This window comes from Temnothorax longispinosus, chromosome 8 (assembly GCF_030848805.1).
Source record: "Temnothorax longispinosus isolate EJ_2023e chromosome 8, Tlon_JGU_v1, whole genome shotgun sequence".
Lineage (NCBI taxonomy): Eukaryota > Metazoa > Arthropoda > Insecta > Hymenoptera > Formicidae > Temnothorax > Temnothorax longispinosus.
In genome coordinates, this window is record NC_092365.1 from 668,060 (window position 1) to 692,410 (window position 24,351).

At 36.2% G+C, this 24,351-nt stretch overlaps 1 long non-coding RNA gene across 1 annotated transcript; it reads right to left on the minus strand.

The window, feature by feature from the left end:
* Positions 1-1,039: 1,039 nt before the first annotated feature.
* On the minus strand, positions 1,040-9,331 carry LOC139817680 (uncharacterized). The gene is made up of 3 exons (XR_011733292.1): positions 8,784-9,331; positions 7,794-8,712; positions 1,040-7,570 (listed from the first exon to the last, which is right to left on the minus strand). It is a non-coding gene; the product is annotated as an uncharacterized lncRNA (long non-coding RNA).
* Positions 9,332-24,351: the final 15,020 nt, after the last annotated feature.

A 24,351-nucleotide genomic window follows, 5' to 3' on the forward strand; every position in this document is an offset into this window, starting at 1 on the left:
TCGAACGCGCCTGCTGCGAGTGGAATTTGTGCGGAAAATTCGAATATCGTGTCGACGGTATATACGGTCGTGATTATTCGCGTTACAAATCTGTCGATCCCGCGAAAGTGCGAGTTAAAAAACGCAAGTAATAACGAGCAATATAATTGCAGTTATCGCGTTCGTTTTATCGATTAGATGCGCCAGATCTCGATGGGTCATGTTAGGGAAACGAAAGTAGTAAAATTCAAACGGTAAGCGAATCGGCCAATCACAGTCATTAATCGTCGAAAAAAATGTAAGACCATCTTTAATTCCCAGCTGCGATTGGTCGGCTCGCTTCCCAGGTAGCAGAGTGACGTCAAATGACGTATTGATAACGTCTTAATGACGTCTCTAACGTCAATAAAACGTCATTAAGACGTCTTTAGACGTCATCTTGCTACCTGGGTTATCGTTCTTCCGTTATGGTTCAAGAGAACGTTTCGAAGATGGAGTGCGCTCCACTTTGTGTGTCTCTTGTGAAGAAAAAGTTGGCGGGTGCGCCGTGCTAGACGCGTAACGAGAAGAATCGTATTAATTGTTACATCGCGTATATTATGTGCGTAAAACCGATAACGTTTCGCGCGGATATTAACACGGATGCGTCGAGCGGTCGAGCCGGCGCGCAGCGCGGCGTCGTAAACAAGAGGGTGGGGGCTAAGGCCGGGCTCGCTCCTGTATTCTAGGAATTTTCCCCGTCGCGCCACGCCGCGCCGTTCGACTCCGACATTAAAAACATACATAAAAACAACGCGGCCGAGTTCGCGCTCCGTGCTCCGTGCTCCTCGCTCCGCGTCGAGGCCACGCATTTTTTTCGAAGTAGCTTTATTTTCAGTCAGAGCTCTCATTTCTTGTGTTTATGAACAAATAAAAAAAGTAAATTATTATCATTTATGAATTATGTGATGTTTTTCACTCACATCTTATTACGCAAAGACATTGATTATTGTTGGAAAAATAAAGATGAAAAACGGCGACATTTGGAACTTATAGAATGGCCTGAAATTAAATTGCGATTTATTCGGTTGTTACGGATTTTATTAGGATGGTTTTTTTTTATACAGCGGCATACGGGAGAATAGAATGGTTACAATTTTACTTCTGTTCGGAATAAAAATATAGCAAAGTGCCGATATCGAACATAGTATAAGCAGAAATTCTTAATTAATTTGCTGTTATTTTGTATTTTTTATATTATTTTATTTAATACTCCGTTTATATTCTTTTTTCTTGAACTGTTTTGCGCGGGTAGTTTTGATAATGGATAGCTTTCTATCTTCCAATTTGCATAGATAATCGACATTTTACTGTAATTCGGTATAATGTGACATGTGACATGACGCGATAATGATAATGGAACGATGAATTTCGGAATTAACAGAAGTATATATGTATATTTCCGATATTTCCGATGTTTCCGGACTATATATAGATATGTATATGTATATGTTTTTGATATTTTGTGACAATTTATAATATAGAATACATTTCACACATCGTGATTCGGTTACATAACGCAAGCACACACAAATACAATGTTTTGTAATGACAGGTATTAAATAAACAGATGTATAAATACGGAGAATAGCGGATTAAATAGATTAAATATTATATAAATATCGAGACCAGAGATATAAATAATAAGTAGGAATTAAATATGCGGAATAAATAAGTAATTAAATGCATGGTATATATACGACTTACTTAAGCTCTACAGAAATTATTAAGTCACACCGAAAGCAATAAATATTTCCACGCGACAAACTTCGCTCACGCTAGAAAACTCTTTACAATATGGATAAATATAGCTTTTTATTACGGTTAAATATATGATGTCGAGTATATACATGTATTGTTCTTCGATATAACAGATAATAAATAAAAATAGAAATTAATCGTCTGTTTTCCATCATAATTACTTTATAAAAGCTTGTAATTAAATTCTCGTTACACAACTCGAGCTTAATGTACGTGATGTAATAATTATGGCATAAATGAATCTATTGTTAGAATGTACGTAAAATAGTCAATAAGCTAAAAAATCTGAATAATACTTCTTGACGCGTTACATGATGTAAAATAGACGATTAAATACACTAAGTAGCGAATAATGAATAAACAAATATACGGAATGATGTGTAATAGATATACAAGGAATAAATTAATACATTGTAGATGATTAAATATACGAAATGGCGAATAATAAATAATAATAAATATGTGGGCGGTTAAATACGCGAGATTATTTATCATTCCGCGTATTTATCATTTCGCTTATTTACTTATTACCTATTATCGAGTTCGATGAACAATACGATACTTATATTTTAGTTTTTCCTTATACTTAATTTTTCATATCGAAGAGACTATATTACAGACTAGAATTATTACGTATTATTACAGGCTATAATAATTACTGCCCCATGGACTGAGATCGCGTACTCTACTACGTAACCCGAGAGAAGACGATTCGATCGTCAGTAAATAAAGTGTTGTAAATCAGTACGCTTTAATTGAACTTAATTATGCGATAGAAAATCAATTTTCGAACTTTATTTTTTGACAATGATTACATGCCATTTTTAGATTAAATATATATAATAATAGATAGAGAATAATTAAGAAACAAGTTAATATTTCTTTTTCATAAAATATTCTTTTTTTATATGAAAAATGTTCGAACGCATAGAATTAAATATTATATTTATGTATCTATATATGTTATGTATTTATCTATCGCATAAAATATTTGATAATAATATCAATATATTTTGATGGTTTACTTTGAAAATTCCAAGTTGATTGAATATTGCATAATTACATGGCATTATCTGGCGACTACTTTCGAATATGATTTTTCGGGATCTCCTCTAATCTTCCCTCGGTGAAACTTTTCGAGTTAGTCGTCCATGAGTTTTCTGACTAGATGACACTCGTAAATGATATTACATATAATAGCCAAAAATAGATAATTAACGATATTTGAGCCAATTTCGTTTTAAAACATCATTTGTCTCTCGAAAAATATTTCTTATATTACCGTTTTTATCTTATTATTTATTGATTACGATATTTATGAGCCAAACAATTAAGATGGAGCTTATTTATTGTCACGTTGAAGATAAAAAGATCTTTCATTAGGATCGGAGTTATTTGACCTTTTTCACTATAATTAGATTTATATATTTTTGGCTGGATTTAATTAATGCTGGATTCATGACTATAAGTAAGGATTGCTTTATACACTAAGCCGCGCCAACAGTCAAATTAATTTGTACTGATTGATTTATACTAATTCACTTATGCAATAAACTTAAGGGAAATGCTCTTAATTTTATGTCGTTGTTTATATTGACTTAACATGCCGACTATAGTGAGATTAATTTTAATTCTCTTATTCGTGTATGTGAACTTAAACTATATCTTTCCACAAAATTGTTCCCTAATTTCATTTAAATCTACTATGTGCAATAGACAATAGAAATGAAGTAAACGAGTTTTAAATTATTGTAATTAAACGAAATTTAGATTAAATTTCATTAGTTTTTTAATATTTGTTAAAGGCGCGGTTTCAAATTAAAAATGGTTTTGATGTTTCCTGCCAATCGTCACAAAAATGATTTGTACTTTTGATTTTTGTAATTTTGATTATAATTTTTTACTTTTAGAGACTAGAATACGTTCTCAAAAAGGTACTAATGTAATTATGAAATATTAAAATAAGCACAGCCAAATAATACTTGAAAAGAATGGTTAATCGAACTAAAAGACAAACGCGCAAACTGGATAAAAAGCAAGAACTTAACGTTAAACTAATTCTATCCTAATTTCTTGTCGATATCATTTTAAATCTCCGAAAATCTTTGGCCAACAGACTAGAACACGTTACAATACTTTGAGATTTTTGTACTAAATAGACTAGAATATGTTACAGTTCTCTGAAATCTTCGAGATCTTTGGCAAATAGACTAGAATATGTTACAATTCTCTGAAATCTTTGGCAAATAGTTTAGAATATGTTACAATATACTCCGAAATCTTTGAGATCTTTGGCAAATAGACTAGAATATGTTACAGTTCTCTGAAATTTTTGAGATCTTGGGCAAATAGACTAGAATATGTTACAATTCTCTGAAATCTTTGAGATCTTTGGCAAATAGACTAGAATACGTTATAATACCCTGAAATCTTTGGAAAATAGGTTAGAATATGTTATGATAGTCCAAAATCTTTGGGAAATAGGTTAAAATACGTTACAATAGTCCGAATTCTTTGGTAAATAGATTAAAATATGTTACAATACTCCGAAATCTTTGGCAAATATTTTAGAATATGTTACAGTACTCCAAAATCTTTGACAAACAGACTAGAACCTGTTACATTACCTCAAAATCTTTGGAAAATGAACACGTTACAATAATCCTAAATTTTTGGCAAAAAAACTAGAATACGCTACGATACTCCGAAATATTTGGCAAATAGACTACAATACATTACAGTATTTTGAAATTTTTAGAAAACAAGTGCTAGAATTCGTTACAAGTTACAATACTCCGAAATCTTTGACAAATAAACTGAAACGCAAAGTAAATACGCTGCAATACTTTAAAATTTTTGGCAAATAGACTAGATTTATAATACAAGTAGGTACACATGGGATATTTTTTTTTTAACTCAGTTAGAAAAAGTCGATATAAATGAATCATTGATATAATATCGACATAATCAATAATATCGTCATTGTTAATAATCCCATATTATTATTATCTTTATTAATAATTTCATGTTATTGTTTATCTATTATCCAAGGAACAGTTATAATAGAAAACTGATGATACATTTTTATGATAATTGATTGACTTTTAAGAAGAAAGTAAGATGTTTAAACTCTATACTCTTTCTTATTTATATTACATTTGCAAGTTTGTTGAAATCATTCCATATAGCAGTTAAACGTTTATGATTAATTTTAATTTTAATAAAGTCTCAAATATTAATAATTTTTATAAAATATTTACTCTTCATATTGTTTGAAGGAAAAAAAAAAGTTTTTAAAATAAACACTTAAATAATACGCTACTGGAAAAGTATAATTAAAAAAATACGGAGATTTAAAATGATTCATTTGTCCCTAACATAGCTCATTCCTATATAGCTGCCGTTGAGCAACACCTTATTTTTGCGCGTAAATTAATAAAAAGTTAAATAATGTACAGGCACTTTATACATATTTTGCACAAAATTCACAAACTTGTCCCTCTCTATTTACTTTCATCTCTTACTTAAGCAATTAAGCCTTCTCTTTGTTAAAAAGAGCAGAAAATAATCGCTCTTTAATTGTTAAATGTCTGCAATTCAGGGAGTATCAGTTTCAAATGATAGCGATACTGGCACGGTTCCCAAAATATGTTACAACTTATAAATTATTTATTATTAAATTAAATCTATATACATAATGTCTATTATTTCATTTTAAGACTCTGAAGAGTGCCTTTAGTATTAATCACTAAATTTGACTAGTATAATGCCTAGAATTGATTAGATTATTTGCACACCAAGTTATTATGATTAAACTATGATAATGCTATGAGAATTATACAGTTGTATGCTTCCAAAGACATTGAGGGTTATCCAATTGTCTGAGGAAATGACTAACATGCTTTGGTATCAGTTTCGTATGGCATCGCATCCACGGACTTCGTGACGTATAAACTTATATAAACTTATATATGCAAGAATAATACTGATAAGACAATAACTATTATGCCACGCTAATTGAGATGTAATTGCACACTTTAGGATTTAAGAAAAGATTGCATTTATTAGTGGCCTGCATATCCTGCATCGAATATAAAATTAATTAAATCGATAGACTAGATGGCTGAGTAAAAATGACGTGAAATAAGTGTACAAGTGAATAAATGACTAGAATTGCAAAGATAATATATCAAACTAATTAAATGTTTATGTGCTTTAGTCGAGTCTAATACTATATTCTAATACTGATACCTTACCTTAAAGAAATGTATTACGGTTTGCAAGAGATCATTTGGAAACTTACGATTCTAGAGATTCTAGAGTTTGAAGAAAAATTATTTGCGAAATGTTTAAGGAACTTAAAGAAAGATTTGTACTATTAAACACGACTTTTTGCCGCAACTGACTAGATATACTGACTAATTAATTTTTTTTTTAAGTTTGATTTAGTTAGACTATAGTGTCAATACGAACTAGATACATACTTTTTATAATTGAATAATGATAGGCAGATTAAATCTTCGGTAATGCATTAGGACTAGATTGAAAATATGTTTAATTAGATTTTGCAGCAATTGATATTGCAGTAAATAGCCTCCATTAGATGGTAAATGTTTGACATTCTTGGCTAGATTCTATCAATATTTGATTAAATGAACTATTTTGATTACATTAGAAATATGTTTGATTTAAAATTTTATTTTTATTAAAATTAAAGTTTTGACTATATTAAAGACTAGAAATAAGACCATTGACTAGATTATATTTTGCACGTGATAAGTTATATGACTAGAAATTAAATTTGATTTCGCAATGTACAGATACTTAGCTTTTGCTTCGAGACTTACTAAAGATAAAAAATTACTTATCTCTAGCATAAAATTAATCTCACTATTGTCGGCCTAAACTAAATTATACTTAAAATATAGCTTTTGAATTGTGGAAACGCTCGGCTAAGAAAATTTTCATTGCTTACATTCATTTGATTATTTTAATGAGAAACAATTTTCTCAGAATTCGAATAAAAGTAGAATTATTTTTAAATAACAATTTTACCGTGCAAAAAGTAATGTCCGTAGAATAAAATTTAGATTTTAACTCGCAATAATGCGCTTGTATAAAGAAGACTAATGATTAATCATTAATCGAAACGAAAAAAAGCCAGATAGAGTCTGAAAGCGCAATCTTATGAAAAATGTTAATCAGTTAATTAACATTTTGTGGGAATTAGAATTATTAGTTTTTTTGGGACATAATTGAAAATTGAAATATTGATGAAATATTGTTATGTCAAAGAAAACGAAAAGAAACATTTAAATTTTGCTGTTTCTGAATAAACAGCTAAATTTAAGTCTGCTATTTTAATTGAAACCAAAATTCAAAATTTTGGAATCTATTATTGTTATATAACAGTTTTGTTGTTTTATTAAATTATAAATCGAGTACCCATTCTCCGGCTTGATCTGGCTTTTTTGTTCCGATTGAATTAAAGAGTCTTCTTTACTTTCTTTATACTACAGCAACTTATATATGAATAACTATTTGCATGCTGAACTTAATACCGCAATGTTACATATATAAATATTACTTACATTACGCAATTAAAATTGCATTATTGCGAGTGAAATATCCTTCCTGGATGTTAGAATGAATTATGATGTTCTGTTGATATCAGCTCAAAAGATTGCGTTTAGTTGGGGTTTCACATGTCATCTTCTTCACAGATCGTCCTTAAAGATGAATGAAATGACACGTAATTCCTCTCGAATCTCGAATCCAGTCCCCACGATATCTATTAAATGTATTTCCTAGTATTTTAATCACTATCATACTTTACGTAGGTTAACATTTATTTACAAATAACGATTAGTCTGCAATATATATTTGCATAAATGTATTAACGAATATACGTATAATACATACATTTGAAATCGTTATTTGTTATTTGCGAATATATTGCGAATATAACCCAACATTGTTTCGGATAAAATCGTGAAAATCGATGAAATACTTACCCGAAAAATTTTGTTGAACGAACTTAGATCCGATCATCGATCCGCAACAGGAGTGTTGAAAGTTACGTGTATGTCCAATCAAAGAAAATGCCCGGTTTGATACATATCTATTGAAATCATTCTTGCTGCCATGCCAATATATTTACTTCTCTATCATTATACTTGAATATTTTTGTGCCATCGTAGTGCAAGCTGACATAAGTACTGAAGATTTTTAAGACTGCAATTACGTGCACGAATTACTCTTCAGGTTTTATTTCTCATGTTATTTCTTATGTTAAGTTTGTCTTGACCTCGATTGAAGAACAAGAATTTTATGCGATTAGGACGGTGATATTTACGGCACGTATACTTATGTTATACGACTCTCCTCTGTCCGCAATGATAAATGTATATACAATAAATAAGACACAATTGTGTTTGTGTTTCGAGCTGATCCGAGCAGGAAAATACTCCGTTACGACGTGTTTCTTCTTGTTGACGTTAACATCATTAATGTTAGTCCGAATGCCTTTTGAAAACATTTTCTTTAATTGGCGTAATTAAGCGGATGAGAATCACGCACCAACGCTATCTTCGATGATTTTTGAAGCTGTTCGATGCGAAAGCATGCAGGAAATTTGAATGAAAATTTTCCATCTCCGCGAAATGCGGTTATTCATCTTCACCGAGCGTATTGTTCGAATACTGCTTGTACTTTGAATATCAGAACTCTACGTCTCTCCTTCTCTCTTTCCTTCTCTCTTTTCTTCTCTCATTTCCACTTTATATCAGTACGCGCTTAAGTTAGGACTTTATTTGCACATGCTCGCCTCGCAGATTTCTATTTTCATATATTCGTGTATTATAAAGACGGAGAACGAGGTTGGCACCAGAGGATACATTCCGGCAGTATATCGATGTCGATGTTTATGTCAATCTGTATTAATCGGATGTTGTTAGCTCGAGATTTTTACAGCGGTGTTATATATTGGACTGTTGAGTACTTACTGTGGTTATCACGTGGTTCCTCTGTCCTCCCTCGTCTCTCCATTTTGAATCCGGCGTTTCGCCGAGGACGGATGATCCTTCTAGTTTCCTCATGGTCTACAAGGATGTTCTCTCGGTCAGTACCTCGCATTTCCACAGACGATCGTCCACCGTTCCCCGGATCCTCGATCCTCGGCGAGTATTCTGTCGGGTGATGGTTGCGGCCGGGTGAGAGATTTCAATCCGTCACGAGGTCGACTCGGGAATGCCGGACAGATGATCGCGAGACCCTCGGAGGTTCGAGTCATGCTTGCCATCGGACAGACGAGGCGAGAGTACTGCGAGGAGCGAGGTGGAAGGGCGAACGACGAGGCGAAAGAGAAGGAGAGGAGAGCCCTCCGAGGGTCACGCAAGCGCACAGTCGCTCGTCCGGTCGCAAACTAACCGTAGGCCTGCGCGTGTTAGGCTTTATGTTCCGTTCGGATACCACCCGGTTCCGATCCCCACCTGGACACGCTTGTACCCCACCCTTTCTGGGGTGCTCGTGACGCGTGTATCTGCCGCCACCTCGACGCTAACCCGACAAACTAGCTACCCCTCCACTACGGGACCCGCCGCGGCCGGGTGTCTACCACCTACCATGGATTGGGGGAACCGTACCGGGGACGCCGCGCCGGGGTCTCGTGGGAGAGCACCCCCACGTCTCCGAGTCAAGCACCCCCACCTATCTTCGTCCTCGCCGAAAACGCCGATTCAGCGCTTCTCTCGGAGCAATATCGCCAACATCCTATCGCCGTGCCCCACTATGCTGCGTTGGACCCCCACTACGAACGACGGCGCGTCCCGTGGTTTGTGCGATGTCGAATGGATAGACAAACCTCCGGCATCACGCTATTGGTGGTCGCTGGATAAAGCTGCTTTTAGCTGCTCTCTCTCTCTCTCTCGCTGTCTTTCTCTCTCTTTTCCTCTCATCGACACCGTTTGCGGATAAAGGTGGTAAATGACGCGCCCCCCCACTCTCGAAAACAATCGGGACACAGATTCGAATTCGAATTCTCCATTTTTCTACCAGCGACCGTTTTGACGGTTGACTAATTAATTTTCTCCCAACGGTCAATGTGGGCACCGTGTTTAGGTGTTCTTTGCAGTATCACCACTCGCTGCCACCCCCGCGATGAATGAGCCGTTACGCTCCATTCGCGCACTCGTTATCGCTCGTACGCTTCACCCCTCGTCCGTTATGACGCGAAGGCCCGCGACTCTCCGTTAATTCGCTCGCAGATAACGTATATCTAGCAAAATAATCTAAAATCGTTAGTTAAAGTCAAAGTGTTCTCTCGAGCTATAAGATAAGATTGCTTGTGGAGTATCATGTCGAAAGTATATTGGTAGTCGCTAATATAAAAACCGAAGGAAAGAAAAGCGTTTTGCATTGTGTGGCAGAAACGACAGCTGCCTTGTACTAGGTGCATGTTAATAATAGCCTCGGTGAAAATTGTCCGACACGCGAGGACGATGTGGGAGTGGCAGGAACCAGGATTACGCAGGAAATGCGTCTGCGATGTCTCACCGGGGTTTTAGGGGTAATAGGTGCAATTTTCGTGCTTCAGTTACATTGCCAGAGAATTTCCGCAGCAACACTCCCGCGAAAACATATGTCGCGTATCCGTTCGTGAGAATTTTGCGATACGACGCCAATTTTTCGCAATAGTCCTCTTCGATAGCTTTTCGGAAAGTAACGCTTGATAATATATTTTGTTTCATAAATTAATATATTTTTATATAAATTCATAACGAAATATACGAGCAGTGAATTGTTCTGATGTTTTATTAAATATAGCACCGTTTGACTTCGGGGCCGCAGAAAACGTGCGTCATAATAGTCGAAAGTGCCGTTTGGCGTACTCGAGGGATAGTTTATATCGCTCCTGCGAAGAAAAAGTGATTTACTTCGAGAGCATAATGAGCGAGGGGTGGGACGCGAGTGTCGGGAGTTATGCGCGGCACGCGCCGTGATTTTGTAGCAAAGGGTGCGAAACGCTGTTCGATCTGGCACGCTGCGGCAGGGCCACAAAGCCCTCGTGAATTCACGGACCGTCGGGCACGCCGAGGTATGAGACATAAGGCATGCTGTTTGCTGCCGTGGGGTGCATGCGTAGATTTATGCCTACCGCATTTTCCCCACGCGATCGCGACGCTCGACGGAAAAGAAGATACTCGATATTTTTGCTCATTTGCCTTGCAGTAGACTGTTCGTCTAATCACAATTTAATTAATTATTTTTGTAATCCTTGATACACAACCTAGTGTTTACGTAAATTACATACATATAATATCAAACCCACGGAGATAATAAGATTTATTATTTTATTTTAATTATGATAATTATTTTCATAAAATATTTCTAGCAAAAATAAAATCTCCAGTTTTTTAGTTTATATATCAAATGTGGACTACATATCTCAAGATTTATAAAATCTCGTTTTTCAAAAGCACATCAATTAGTATGTCTTTAAGTAATTTTAGTAATATAATTGTATTCAATATATGTTTGTTATACAAATGGATATATAATTACGATCATTAATACAAATGAATAATGTATTGTCGCTTTTATCTCGAAAGTAGTTATCGTGGACCAAATTGCCGGTCGTCTTTATCGTAGGGCGTCGTGCGAAATACAGTGGCATGTTACAGGGATACGTAAGTTTATTGTCACCCTCTAAAAGCGAAGGGTGAGTTCCCTATGAGAGATCAATGGTGTTCCGCGAAGGGACGAGTGAATTCGATGCGGAACGAGGGAATTCTATAATTCGTGAGCCATGGTCGTGGCACGCGTCGGGATCTACGAACGCGTCTGTCCTTCTACATTATAGAGAGATCGGAGAAAGATACCTAAATCCCCGCGCGGTAAATGGAGCGTTCCTTGATTCGATAGCCGTAATAAAATTCATGGCCGATCCGGAATTTCGCGGAGTGGAGCGATGTGATCGCCTCGGATCTCGGATATTTCTATCGTCGGGAAAGTGCCTTGCCGATGAAGTGCTAATAGCCGCGACACCGAAATTAGATCGTAAACGATATCGCAGACACTAGAGATTCCTCTCCTTCTCTCTCGGACGCTAAATTGCTCGCTTAGCTTCAAAGAAGCAATAAAGAATAACTCTGTTTAATTTAATACTACTTGCGAAGGCGAGTTATTATTCGTCTGCTAAATTGTCTGCGCTACTCTCGCGAGTCGTACTTTTATTACATCGTAGTATCAAATCTGCAAAATATTTTTAATTATAAATTTCTCTGTTTCTTCTTTAATTTTCTCGTAGATGCACAACGATAACACAAAATAATATAATAATAGCATGCAGTATATCACAATAATGACGATAATGTATCGCGGTGTTGAAATCGTTGATTGGTAAAACACGGCTCTCGTGATAAATACTTGACTTGTTCATGCTCTACTGACATTCGCACCTGTGTCTTCATTCATCGACGAATCTCGATTTGCCTGGCTAGGCCGTCGTATAACACCGACGGAATATGCGGGCTTAACATTGGCATTCACGGTCGATTTGTAATGATCCAAGGTTCCGCAATGCCGAACCCCTATCTGACTCAAGGTTACGATAATAAATATCATCGACTCGTCAACTTTCCTCATCGACCTTTTCGTTCAGACTTTCGGAATTCGTTAACGTGCCATATTTTTGTTAAAGACTCGATAGCATAGTATATTTAAGTAATCTTTATTCGAAGTAATATTCTTGCACGCCATTTAAAGATTTTAGCGTGTAGCAAAACTAGGATTAATTAAATTACTAAGTTATTGATATGTTATATTAGAATTAATATTAAAATCGATATGTTCACACACGCACACACAAAATTGCAAGGCAGTTGGAACTGCGACTTTGAGGTATATTGAAACCAAAGTCGAAGATAAAACAGCAGCCGGATCTGCTTTTTGTGGTTGTATGCGTGTATAAACTTCGGCCAATTTGAGTTAGTGTGGCTTTGATAAATGAGGCTATTACGTGGTTAGACCTATAATTAACCTAAGCTTCGGATAAGTGTATTCTCGTAATGCTCGAGGCATATGTCGTTGGACATTCTGTAACTTTCTTCAGGGAGATTGATTTCATTGTCTTTTGACAAAGAAAAATAATTATTGTTATATTACGAAGTTATTTAACGTGATCATATATATTTATATTTATTATATTGTTGTGTTATCACGTAACAAATGTGCTGGAAAATAAGAATATTACAATTTTACTCATTTACTGTCACGTATAAATGAAATATTTAATAGTAAATTAAAGCAAGAATCTATGAGTATATCTAGTTGCACATTTGATACGCGTTTTAACAGTACATTTCGTGGGCTATTTTTAAAAATCTCGATGACGACCAACTGTCGAACGTTAAAGAACGATATTAATATTGGAGAGCGGATGCATTGAACGCACATAATCCATAGACCTTATCTCTGGCATGCATAACGATGGCACGCATCGACAGATGTGACCCGTAAATGCTATATTACGTACCGAACGCGTACCTATATCTATTATCTATTATCTATCCTTTTCTCTCTACTGCACGCTGCCAACGTTTTGTTAGCTCTCGAAACCGTCACGTGCTTAGAGAAATTTCCAATAAGCAGATTTATCGGTTACTCTTTCATAATTTGAACCTTTTTCGGGGATTTTACAAGATATCAATTTATATTAACGCAAAAATAGATGTACACGAAAAATTTCACGTATCGACAAGTTAATTAGATTCGATTCTTTATTTTTTGTCATTAACAGAATTTTAGTTTAATTTGGGATATAAAAGAGTAATATATAACAAATTAAAATTATAACGTAACACAGATACCGGGCTATTGCACAAGGAATTCTTCGGCTCTTCCTACCGACGGCGATGTATCAAACTCCTCGCAGCTGCGAGACGGTCGCGTGCCCTGTTCGTAACTTAATCCCCCGAAACGAATATCCACGATACAGTTTAATTAGCTAAGTATGCCTGCGGCGGGACACCATTACACCGCACTTTACCGCGCTATGGGGCGATATTCTCGTCCTCAAGACAAACAGCCGGTCTTTCGAAAGGGTGCTTCGCATCGCACAAAATCTCTAGTCACGCTACGAAATGGAATAAACGTTATTGATACGGGCGCTTTAACTTGGATTGGGAGGAGGGGGGCGGCACGACAGGGGTGCTTACTACCACGCTGGTAAGACGTCAGAGTAGATTGGACGAGACAGAGGGACACGCACGAAAAATTCTTACGGATCGAAGAATGGAGAAAGAATTGGGTAATGCCATTTCTCATTTGCTCGCTCGTTTATATAAATAAATGATTCCACCAAGAAAAGAGTGTCGCATTACATTATACATCGATTGAGTATACATATGTATAACTTTATAATCAATACAGAAAGATAGAAAAGAGTAGGGAGAAAGAAGATTAGAATAGGTGTGTAAAAATAGAAAAAAATATTATCTATATATAATAGGCATATATTTCTCTAAGTAATATTCCAGTATCTAATTAGAGAATAGAGATTTATAATGTATGCATGGTTTTAATATGACTATACATATATGTAATATTTATATATATACTTATCCGGTCACTTTGCGATGACGCGCGAGGCGAGTCATTCGGACATCTGCTTCCTGGCTTCCACGTGTCAATGAAATAAAAAAGATAATTGCGCCCGAGCCGTCCGCGTCGGCCGTGGGATTCTTTAATCGAAATCTATAAATCTATCGTCGGGAGCCTCGCTCGCAAGCCAAATGGCTTGTCGCCGCGTTGTAATCGCAACGGTTATTGGAATCGTTCCTCAGGAATTCGATAAGTTATTGCGGTCATAGAATGAACGCGATACGGCGATCGGAATTGAATCGACTTGCACGAGCTTAAATGCGAAGCTATCTCACCGACCGACACCGGTGCTATCCCCCTCGAATGATGAATCGGACGACGCTCGATTCTCATCGTCTGACGTCTCAATTTCCGTAGCTCGCTATGCACAAGTATGATTAACAGCTTAACAAGGCAGAGAAACAAAACTTGACACAAAACTTGACAATTTCAAATCGCCTGTTAAAGAATGCACGAAACGATAATTCCACATATATTATAAGATACTCATAATATACATATGTATTTCGACTTTCGTATGCAATACACATTTTACAATTAATTACTGAAATTATATTAAATTTAATAATTTATTTTGCCTTAAAATTTTTGGAATTTTATTGGCGACGTTTGTGAGAACTTTTTCGTGCTAATATCTTTTAAATAATTTGATGGCATTCTCGCTTATTAACTTTATTATGTACAACATTTAGTTATTTCACAAAAATAATTCGTAAAAACGTTTATTAACTTGTCCAACCTATAGAAGTGTACAAAATTTCGCTGTGTTAAACGTACCGAGCGACACCTTTTTAATTTTTACGAACAGGTAGTTTATCTTCATACAGGTAGTTATCCTCATACAGGACGGTAAAAGTTTTAAAAAGAGAGCCAGAACTAAAGTGCCGGTAAACCGGAACGACATCGTTCTTTGTTCGTTCAAGGGCTCGTTCTAATGGTCTAACGGTTGCTGAAAGGGCGCTCCGTGATAATGGTCTTTCATTATACGTGCGAACAATCGGGAGTGATTTTTTTACTATCGTGAGACATACCGACAATCGCGGCACGATCTCGTAACAAAAGAAAACTCTGTCTATTAATTGCCTGTTTTTAATTATTGGTGACTGTGATGGGCGATCGATCTTCAAACTGATATTCCGAGTTGTACTTCGAGTATAGTCGAATTATTTTAATTTGTATACATATACATATACATATTAAAGTGAAACGTATTACTCCGTATTACGCGTGTAATTATATAGAAGTGAGTTTTGAAAGACATTTAAAATACTGTTTCGCTAATAGAGCGATATGCTTACAAAAATATAACACCTCACTATTTTCGCAGAACGAATCGATTCCTTTGAAGCGTTATTACGATAGTTCCCAAAGTATATGGACGCATCATAAATTACTTAATTATCCGCAGTAGCGTTCTTAGAAGAGCGTGCGATATTCCGCGAATACCCCTTTCTCGGCGGCGACTATTACAAAAATGACATGGTATTAAAGCATGAAATTCCCATTCGTGAATACGTTTTTGCCATACATTTCTCCAATTTTCCTCACAGCAGCGCCGGTATTCGTTTCCCAGTTCCCTTCGTTTTCTCCACCCCACCCGCGATGCACAATGTTGCGCAGAATCAAGACTCAAGACAATCGACTTGAATAATTGATGGTCACCGTCGAGGCTCGCTCGGGAAACTTTCGTTACGCACTGTGCGTTACAATAGTTCCCCTGCTACGGAGTTATTTTTGCCTTGCTCCGCGTAGAAATTTCTTCGTTGCGTTTATTCGTCGCTTTCGCACACTTGTTACGCGTGACTGTATCGAGAATCGATACCTGGTCAGTTTCTCTCTTTTCTGTCCCTAATAAACACGAAGCGAGCGATCCTGACGTAGAATAGGTTGTATTCTCTCGGCTGGAAATTCAATGGAACGATGACGCGACGGTATGCTGATGAGAGAGTGTTCAAGGGTGGAAATTGCAACAGGTGGGCCCTTTGGCGAGGCCTCGCGACGATCCCTTTCGCGCCCACCCACGATAGGGTACTATCGTTGCATAATGATGGGCGTCATAAAAATCCCCGAATCTAATGATAAAAGGATAACAGGAAGGAGATCTGAAGTAGTAGAGTCGTGAAAGAAATTTGATGTCCGGCGCAAAAGAGATCTAAAGATCGTTTGTACAAGATCGTATATATAATTTGGGCAACAATTCTTTCGTTCGATTTAAATGCGTTGAAAGAAGAGAATATTTATAATTTACAAGAAAATAAAAGATTACGTTCAATATATGAAAATTAAAGTATTTTATATGATTAGAAAAAGAAAGATTTTTGCATTATAGATATATCCATGCTGATGAACATGTGTGAGAGTCTTTTCACAGTTTTTATAAATAATTCAAAATAATATTACATATTATTGCGAGAATTCGTACAAATTATACGAATAATTATAATTACACAGATAAATATAATTATACGAATAACTTGCGCTATAAGAGATGTGATTAACGTAAATACGTTGTTATCGTGAATATTTTATTAAAAGTACGCGCCTGGAACGACTGTGTTGCAATATGTATTTACACGCTTCCGGCGGTATTCTATCTGCATTTCGCAATATATTCTAATATCATATGTTCGACGTATCCGCGTTCACCTGCACGGGAATCGAAATAATTGCCGCATAAGAGCGTACGCACGCTCACGCTCCATATGTCGTTATTTCAATAAATGCCAAGGCAATGCCGTAAATATGGAGAGATACTATAATGCGCACCTTGGTGCCCCCCCGCGTTGTTATGGAAGGTGTATCATTTTCCATGGGAACCCGTAAACGTTCGTCGATGGCGTATGACGCCTCCGTGAGAATTTTTTCCAATAGCACGTATCAGTCGAGTCTGGTGACTCTATCGTTAGAAGCAGTGTATAAAATTTTCAAATGCAATATTTATAAGAAAAATGATCTCACATGTATTTAAATCTATCTTCCCAATTAATTCAGTCTTGTTACTTAAATATTCGAGATCTATCATATTGTTCGTGTACGTGTATTTTTTATTTTTAATAGATTACGTTAAATAAATTTCTATAAATTATATTAATTATACCACATATTACACAATAATTTATATATGAAATTTATTAAATCGGATAACCGTTAAACCATAAATTTCTTGCTTAAAATTTTTTTCTACATCAGATCGTGACGTTGCTTTTCAAACGCGACCGCGATTTTCCTATTTTTTTTTATAACGTGTACGCGGCAGTACTTCTTGTTAGATTGCGGCTCGGACGCCAGCAAAATAGCGTGCAATCTACACGCTCTAATCGCCTGGCGAAAGTTTAAGACATCGATCGATATCGTGTTGTTGGAAAGAAAAGGCGGAGAGGAACATAATCGTCGAAGGGAAAAAAAAGAAAAAAGCGCGAAGGACCACAACGGCGATCCACGAAACGGATCGGTGTTGCCGGCCGGCCGTGAGCTGCAATTTTCTGGTAATCATTTATCCGCGACACAGTGTTACACTTTCACCCCTTTCTAGCACGAATACGTAGGTCCGGCTGGCGCACGTACCGTATTACGCGATTAAACGATCGCAGATTAGGCACAGCGAGCGCACTCGGTAGTGGAACGCTGATTCGCGATAGCATATCCTCTTGCCACGAAATATCCGTACTTGATGATAAATTATTTATTTTCTTTTTATATCCATTTATTTTACTACTTATTTTCCGCCCGATAAAACGTTAAGTCTACAATTTCATTAAACAGCTTTATAGAATTAACAATTTTATTACTTTTATATATATAATATATATAATTTTATTTGTTAAAATAAAATAAAATTTTGATGACTCACTGCTATAAATAAATTTGTATTCGTGTAATTCGTGAAGGGCCCGGCCGGATTTACGTAAACGTAATAATGCACGATAACAAGATGTGAAAAACCTTAGTGCCACGAAAGTTGACGTATCGTGCCAGAGCTTTAATCTCATGTTTCGATCAAGCAGGCAACTCTGTTGATAAAGAGCTTTCATGAGCTAAATGAGCAACTTCGATGTTTCTTGTAGGCGACTTACAATTAATAAAGACCAAGCTTCGCCGGGCCGGTATAACGATAAAACTTGTCGGACAAAAAGCTCCATTGTTCCGCGCAGACATTTTATTTGCATGGGTTTCTGAATGCATATTAATACACAGGGTGTCGCAGAATTAATCAGATTTTTTAATCAATTTTGAAGCAAAAATGTCTATATTAGTATTATAATATATTAGATTATTACATTATCGACGTTCCATATTGGATAAAACTTATCAATTTGATTTCATATTTATAACAATGACATAAATATTGTTGTACGCACGTTATACTGTTAATATAGTTCTATTTTATTTTACATGTATCAGAACATTAGAATATTACTTTATATAACGAATTGGACTCAGATTTTACACACGTATACATTATATTATTTTGTGTATTATGTATATATTTTAGAAAAGAGAGATTCCCAAAGTACGGCTTCAATGTTAATTTAATATCCCATTATACTGTTAGGCGAGGGTTGAATTTCGATAATACGTAGACGTAGAGGATCTCCATTGATCCTCTCTCGTTCCTTTGTCAACTTTTCCCCGAGCCGAGAGGTGACGTAACGCGCCGTATCAGAATCCCTCGTCCCCCGGATTCGCGATTTGCGATCTCTCGATTCTCCATTGTTGCGAGGGGTATGTCTCCGTCTCGTATCTCTCTTATGTGACACTTGAATGACAGATCGCTGGGGTTTCGGTGACACCGTAATGCCGACCGGCTCTGCAATTGCTGAGATTGGGCTGTCGTCAATTACTTATTTCGATTACTATTCGTGTGTTACATATGGAAGCCGCAGGCCGCAGTCGAGATCGACTATGTTCTCACTATCCTCTCAGGTCCGAACTTCGGCATATCAACGATAATCATCGTTTGAGATTTATGATTTTACGCGAGAATTGATATAAACTCTTTCAAATTATTGTATATAAAAGAAAGAGTTTGTAACACAGAAGTTTTCTTGACTCCAAAAAATTGATAACGCGAGATTGATAATATTAGAATAGATACCGTCTGCTAACATAATTGACTGATCAATTATTTTATCAGTCTTGTAAATCCGTTCGTTAAATCTGATAGGAGAATAATAGAAAGTTTACTTTGAGCCGCCTAACTTTTGCAGCACTGACACAATATACGAATTGGACATACGCGGTTCTATCTTTGGACCATGTTATCCCCAAGATTACCGAATCTTGTAACCTGATTTGAAGTTTAATCTTCTCGCGTGTCAGATTTAATGTGTATTACCCGCTATATTAATATCTGGAACAATGCAAATTTATTCTGCGGTTAATAGGACGAAGCTGTTACTTTCTGAAAGCATGTATAATTCTGCGGAATTTAATCAGCGCTACCTGGAATATGAAAGATGTTTAAATATCGATCACCTGGCACACATGTATTAATTTATACATATCGGACCGAGGAATATTTCATATCGACCAAAGTAAATTTAAACCAATCTCTCCGTACCGTGCAGCAATTAAAATGGATGCATAATTAATTATTTTATGGCGATTATGACTTACGCAATGTATGTACAAAATTTATTTGTTAATTTAACTACAGAATTAAGTATTACAAAATAAAGTGTATTTATTTATTATTTCTCAATATTACGTTGGATAATATACAAATCGTATTGCGTAAATCATCATAATTTATTGACTTATTCTTTCTGTTATATAATGTTAACAAATCGTATTGCTTTGCACAATCAAAGATTATATCAGAAAATATCTTGGGTACGAGAGTGGTAAAATGCTATTTGGCTATCACATTGATACATAATGCGTGCCGAAAAGATGACTGGAATTAGATAGCCAAGCAGATTGGAATACTTGAACGCGCGCGTTTATTTAGAACCGATTATTATATTATATCAGTGTATCTCCTATTATGATGAGAATTAATTAATTCCTCGATTCGTCTATTCGGTCATTATAGAAGTTGATACCAAGAAATTGATTCATCTATTAAATTCCTTGTTCAATTAATGTAATTGAATTATTTAATTTAATAAAATTAAGAAAACGTCGTGAATTCAAAATGCGGATTGTCAAGCTCTATTATGCTCTTTAGAATCGATGTAAAGGAGCTCCTTTTAATATTCTCGGCCGCTATCGATTCTGATTAATTATCGCTCACCTCCGAGACTCCCAATTTCGGGATTCAGATTAATGCGGGATAAAGGCGGCGCGGCGGCGGAGTTCTTACGAAGCAATTATCATGGAGAGCCTTCGTGCTAGACGACAGTATGCGCGCCACTTGTACATAACGTAAGATCACTATCGGGCCGCGCTCTCGCGCCGGTAATATTCATCTCGGATACCGGTTTAATTGTACTATGCACCGTGTCCTCGAGTCGCATTATTATGGGAACTAATCTCGCGGATTGGCAACGACGATAATGCTAATGCCATTGTAAGCGCAAACATCGGAAAAGGGGAACCGTAACGCGCGAAGGACGTGATCTCAAACTTCGCTATTTTGACTTCCTTTCTAGACCAATTATTAGAGCTTATCTTTTATTCGTATATACTATATGTAAATATATAATTCGTATATGCTATATTTATAATCGAGTAAATATTTCGCATTAAATTAGAACTGCCAAACTGCGTTTGCACGTGTGCTTGAGGATCTCTAAATTAATAGGAAATATCGGTTTCTACAATTTAAAGATTCTCAAGTATGTACATAAATATTCTAATTTAACGATATCCGCAAACGGGTGCTGTTTCGGAATCGTTTGTACGTGTTTGTATCGCCGCTAGTTTCGTTTGTAGTTTTAAAGGGGTGATTGTACGGGAATTTTCAAAATAAGATGAGTCGCATAAAAATATGCAATAAAAATCAGATTTTACGCCAAGAGTTATCTTCGCCGTTCTTAGAGATATTTTAAATCGGCAAACGGGTGCTGTTTCGGAATCGTTTGTACGTGTTTGTATCGCCGCTAGTTTCGTTTGTAGTTTTAAAGGGGTGATTGTACGGGAATTTTCAAAATAAGATGAGTCGCATAAAAATATGCAATAAAAATCAGATTTTATGCCAAGAGATATCTTCGCCGTTCTTAGAGATATTTTAAATCGGCAAACGGGTGCTGTTTTGGAATCGTTTGTACGTGTTTGTATCGCCGCTAGTTTCGTTTGTAGTTTTAAAGGGGTGATTGTACGGGAATTTTCAAAATAAGATGAGTCGCATGAAAATATGCAATAAAAATCAGATTTTACGCCAAGAGTTATCTTCGCCGTTCTTAGAGATATTTTAAATCGGCAAACGGGTGCTGTTTCGGAATCGTTTGTACGTGTTTGTATCGCCGCTAGTTTCGTTTGTAGTTTTAAAGGGGTGATTGTACGGGAATTTTCAAAATAAGATGAGTCGCATAAAAATATGCAATAAAAATCAGATTTTACGCCAAGAGTTATCTTCGCCGTTCTTAGAGATATTTTAAATCGGCAAACGGGTGCTGTTTCGGAATCGTTTGTACGTGTTTGTATCGCCGCTAGTTTCGTTTGTAGTTTTAAAGGGGTGATTGTACGGGAATTTTCAAAATAAGATGAGTCGCATAAAAATATGCAATAAAAATCAGATTTTACGCCAAGAGTTATCTTCGCCGTTCTTAGAGATATTTTAAATCGGCAAACGGGTGCTGTTTCGGAATCGTTTGTACGTGTTTGTATCGCCGCTAGTTTCGTTTGTAGTTTTAAAGGGGTGATTGTACGGGAATTTTCAAAATAAGATGAGTCGCATAAAATATGCAATAAAAATCAGATTTTACGCCAAGAGTTATCTTCGCCGTTCTTAGAGATATTTTAAATCGGCAAACGGGTGCTGTTTCGGAATCGTTTGTACGTGTTTGTATCGCCGCTAGTTTCGTTTGTAGTTTTAAAGGGGTGATTGTACGGGAATTTTCAAAATAAGATGAGTCGCATAAAATATGCAATAAAAAATCAGATTTTACGCCAAGAGTTATCTTCGCCGTTCTTAGAGATATTTTTATATCGGCAAACGGGTGCTGTTTCGGAATCATTTGTACGTGTTTGTATCGCCGCTAGTTTCGTTTGTAGTTTTAAAGGGGTGATTGTACGGGAATTTTCAAAATAAGATGAGTCGCATAAAAATATGCAATAAAAATCAGATTTTACGCTAAGAGTTATCTTCGCCGTTCTTAGAGATATTTTAAATCCGCAAACGGGTGCTGTTTCGGAATCGTTTGTACGTGTTTGTATCGCCGCTAGTTTCGTTTGTAGTTTTAAAGGGGTGATTGTACGGGAATTTTCAAAATAAGATGAGTCGCATGAAAATATGCAATAAAAATCAGATTTTACGCTAAGAGTTATCTTCGCCGTTCTTAGAGATATTTTATATCCGCAAACGGGTGCTGTTTCGGAATCGTTTGTACGTGTTTGTATCGCCGCTAGTTTCGTTTGTAGTTTTAAAGGGGTGATTGTACGGGAATTTTCAAAATAAGATGAGTCGCATAAAAATATGCAATAAAAATCAGATTTTACGCTAAGAGTTATCTTCGCCGTTCTTAGAGATATTTTATCGAGGAATATTTATTCGATCAGATTTATTTGTTAATAAGAGAAAAATATACATTATGTTTTGTTAATTTTTAAGAAAATGTATTCTTTTGCTGCTTAGCGTTTGTAGAAAAAAATATGTGATTGATATGATTTTTTAATAATTAGAAGAGGATCCCTTAACTGTTGATTTGAGACAAACTATTAAAATAAAATTTATTTCCGTGAAATAACTTACATATCGCGACGATTGCACACGCACATGTCGATGTGCGTTCTCTCTCAGGGAAATGCACACGATGCGATACACGTAGGCCACTTTATTCGCTTTTACGGCAAATTAGAGCCGACGTAAGAGAGCTCTCTTTGCCATCGTTTATTCCCTTTGTGGCACCGTTATTCGGTATCGCAGCGACATGTCGCCGCGAAACGCGACCGCCACGATAAAGAGCCGAAGAAGAAAGCCAAGGTTCTATCACCCTTTCTTGACCCTCGCGAGTTCGTTGACACGGGCCGTGACACTTGAGAAGTGTGCAGAAGTGCACATCTGTCATGATCCGTAGCTATTCGCGCGAAAGTCTATAACGACCTTAATACGTTGCTTTAGTCGACCTCGTATCTCGCGCTCAAGTCCGATACATGAAATTATTTATATAAGATGTCTTGGAATCTCTGAATTTGATAACGGGCTCTTTCGGTAAAGGCGATATCTATATTTCTTAAAGATCCTAATAGTTAAGATTGAACCAATTATCCCGTCACAATAAATCTGAGTTATTAAATAATAATTGTAATATTACACATTTTAACAATGAGGGATTGCAATCGACTAATCAGTCAAAATGTGTTTCACGAAGTATAATGAAATATATAGCTGAGAAGACGCGTGGTTGAGAAACCTTTCTCAAAGAAATAACACAAGATGTTGCGAAGCCGTAGGACCTCTCGTCTAAATTAATTCCAGACCGGCTGTCTCTCGCTTTCGTTTTTTTACTTTAAGTATCTCCTAATCGCGGGATCAGACATTTTGGGAAACCTACCCTCGAAGAGTGGCGATCACGGGCAATCGTTATAACGAGAGATACACGAACGGAAGCCTCTGAGAAAATCCCGTGCGACGCGTGTATGGTTTCCGAATATTTTCGCTGTGACCATTATGCGGTCGTCCAACGAATTTGTTTCTCAAGCTTATTAGCCTTATTCCTCGACCAATTTAAAGTGAGTCTTGAAAGCAATCACAAATTAATATTTTCACTAATTATGGTATGTTAAGTATTAATAAAATTGAAAATAGAA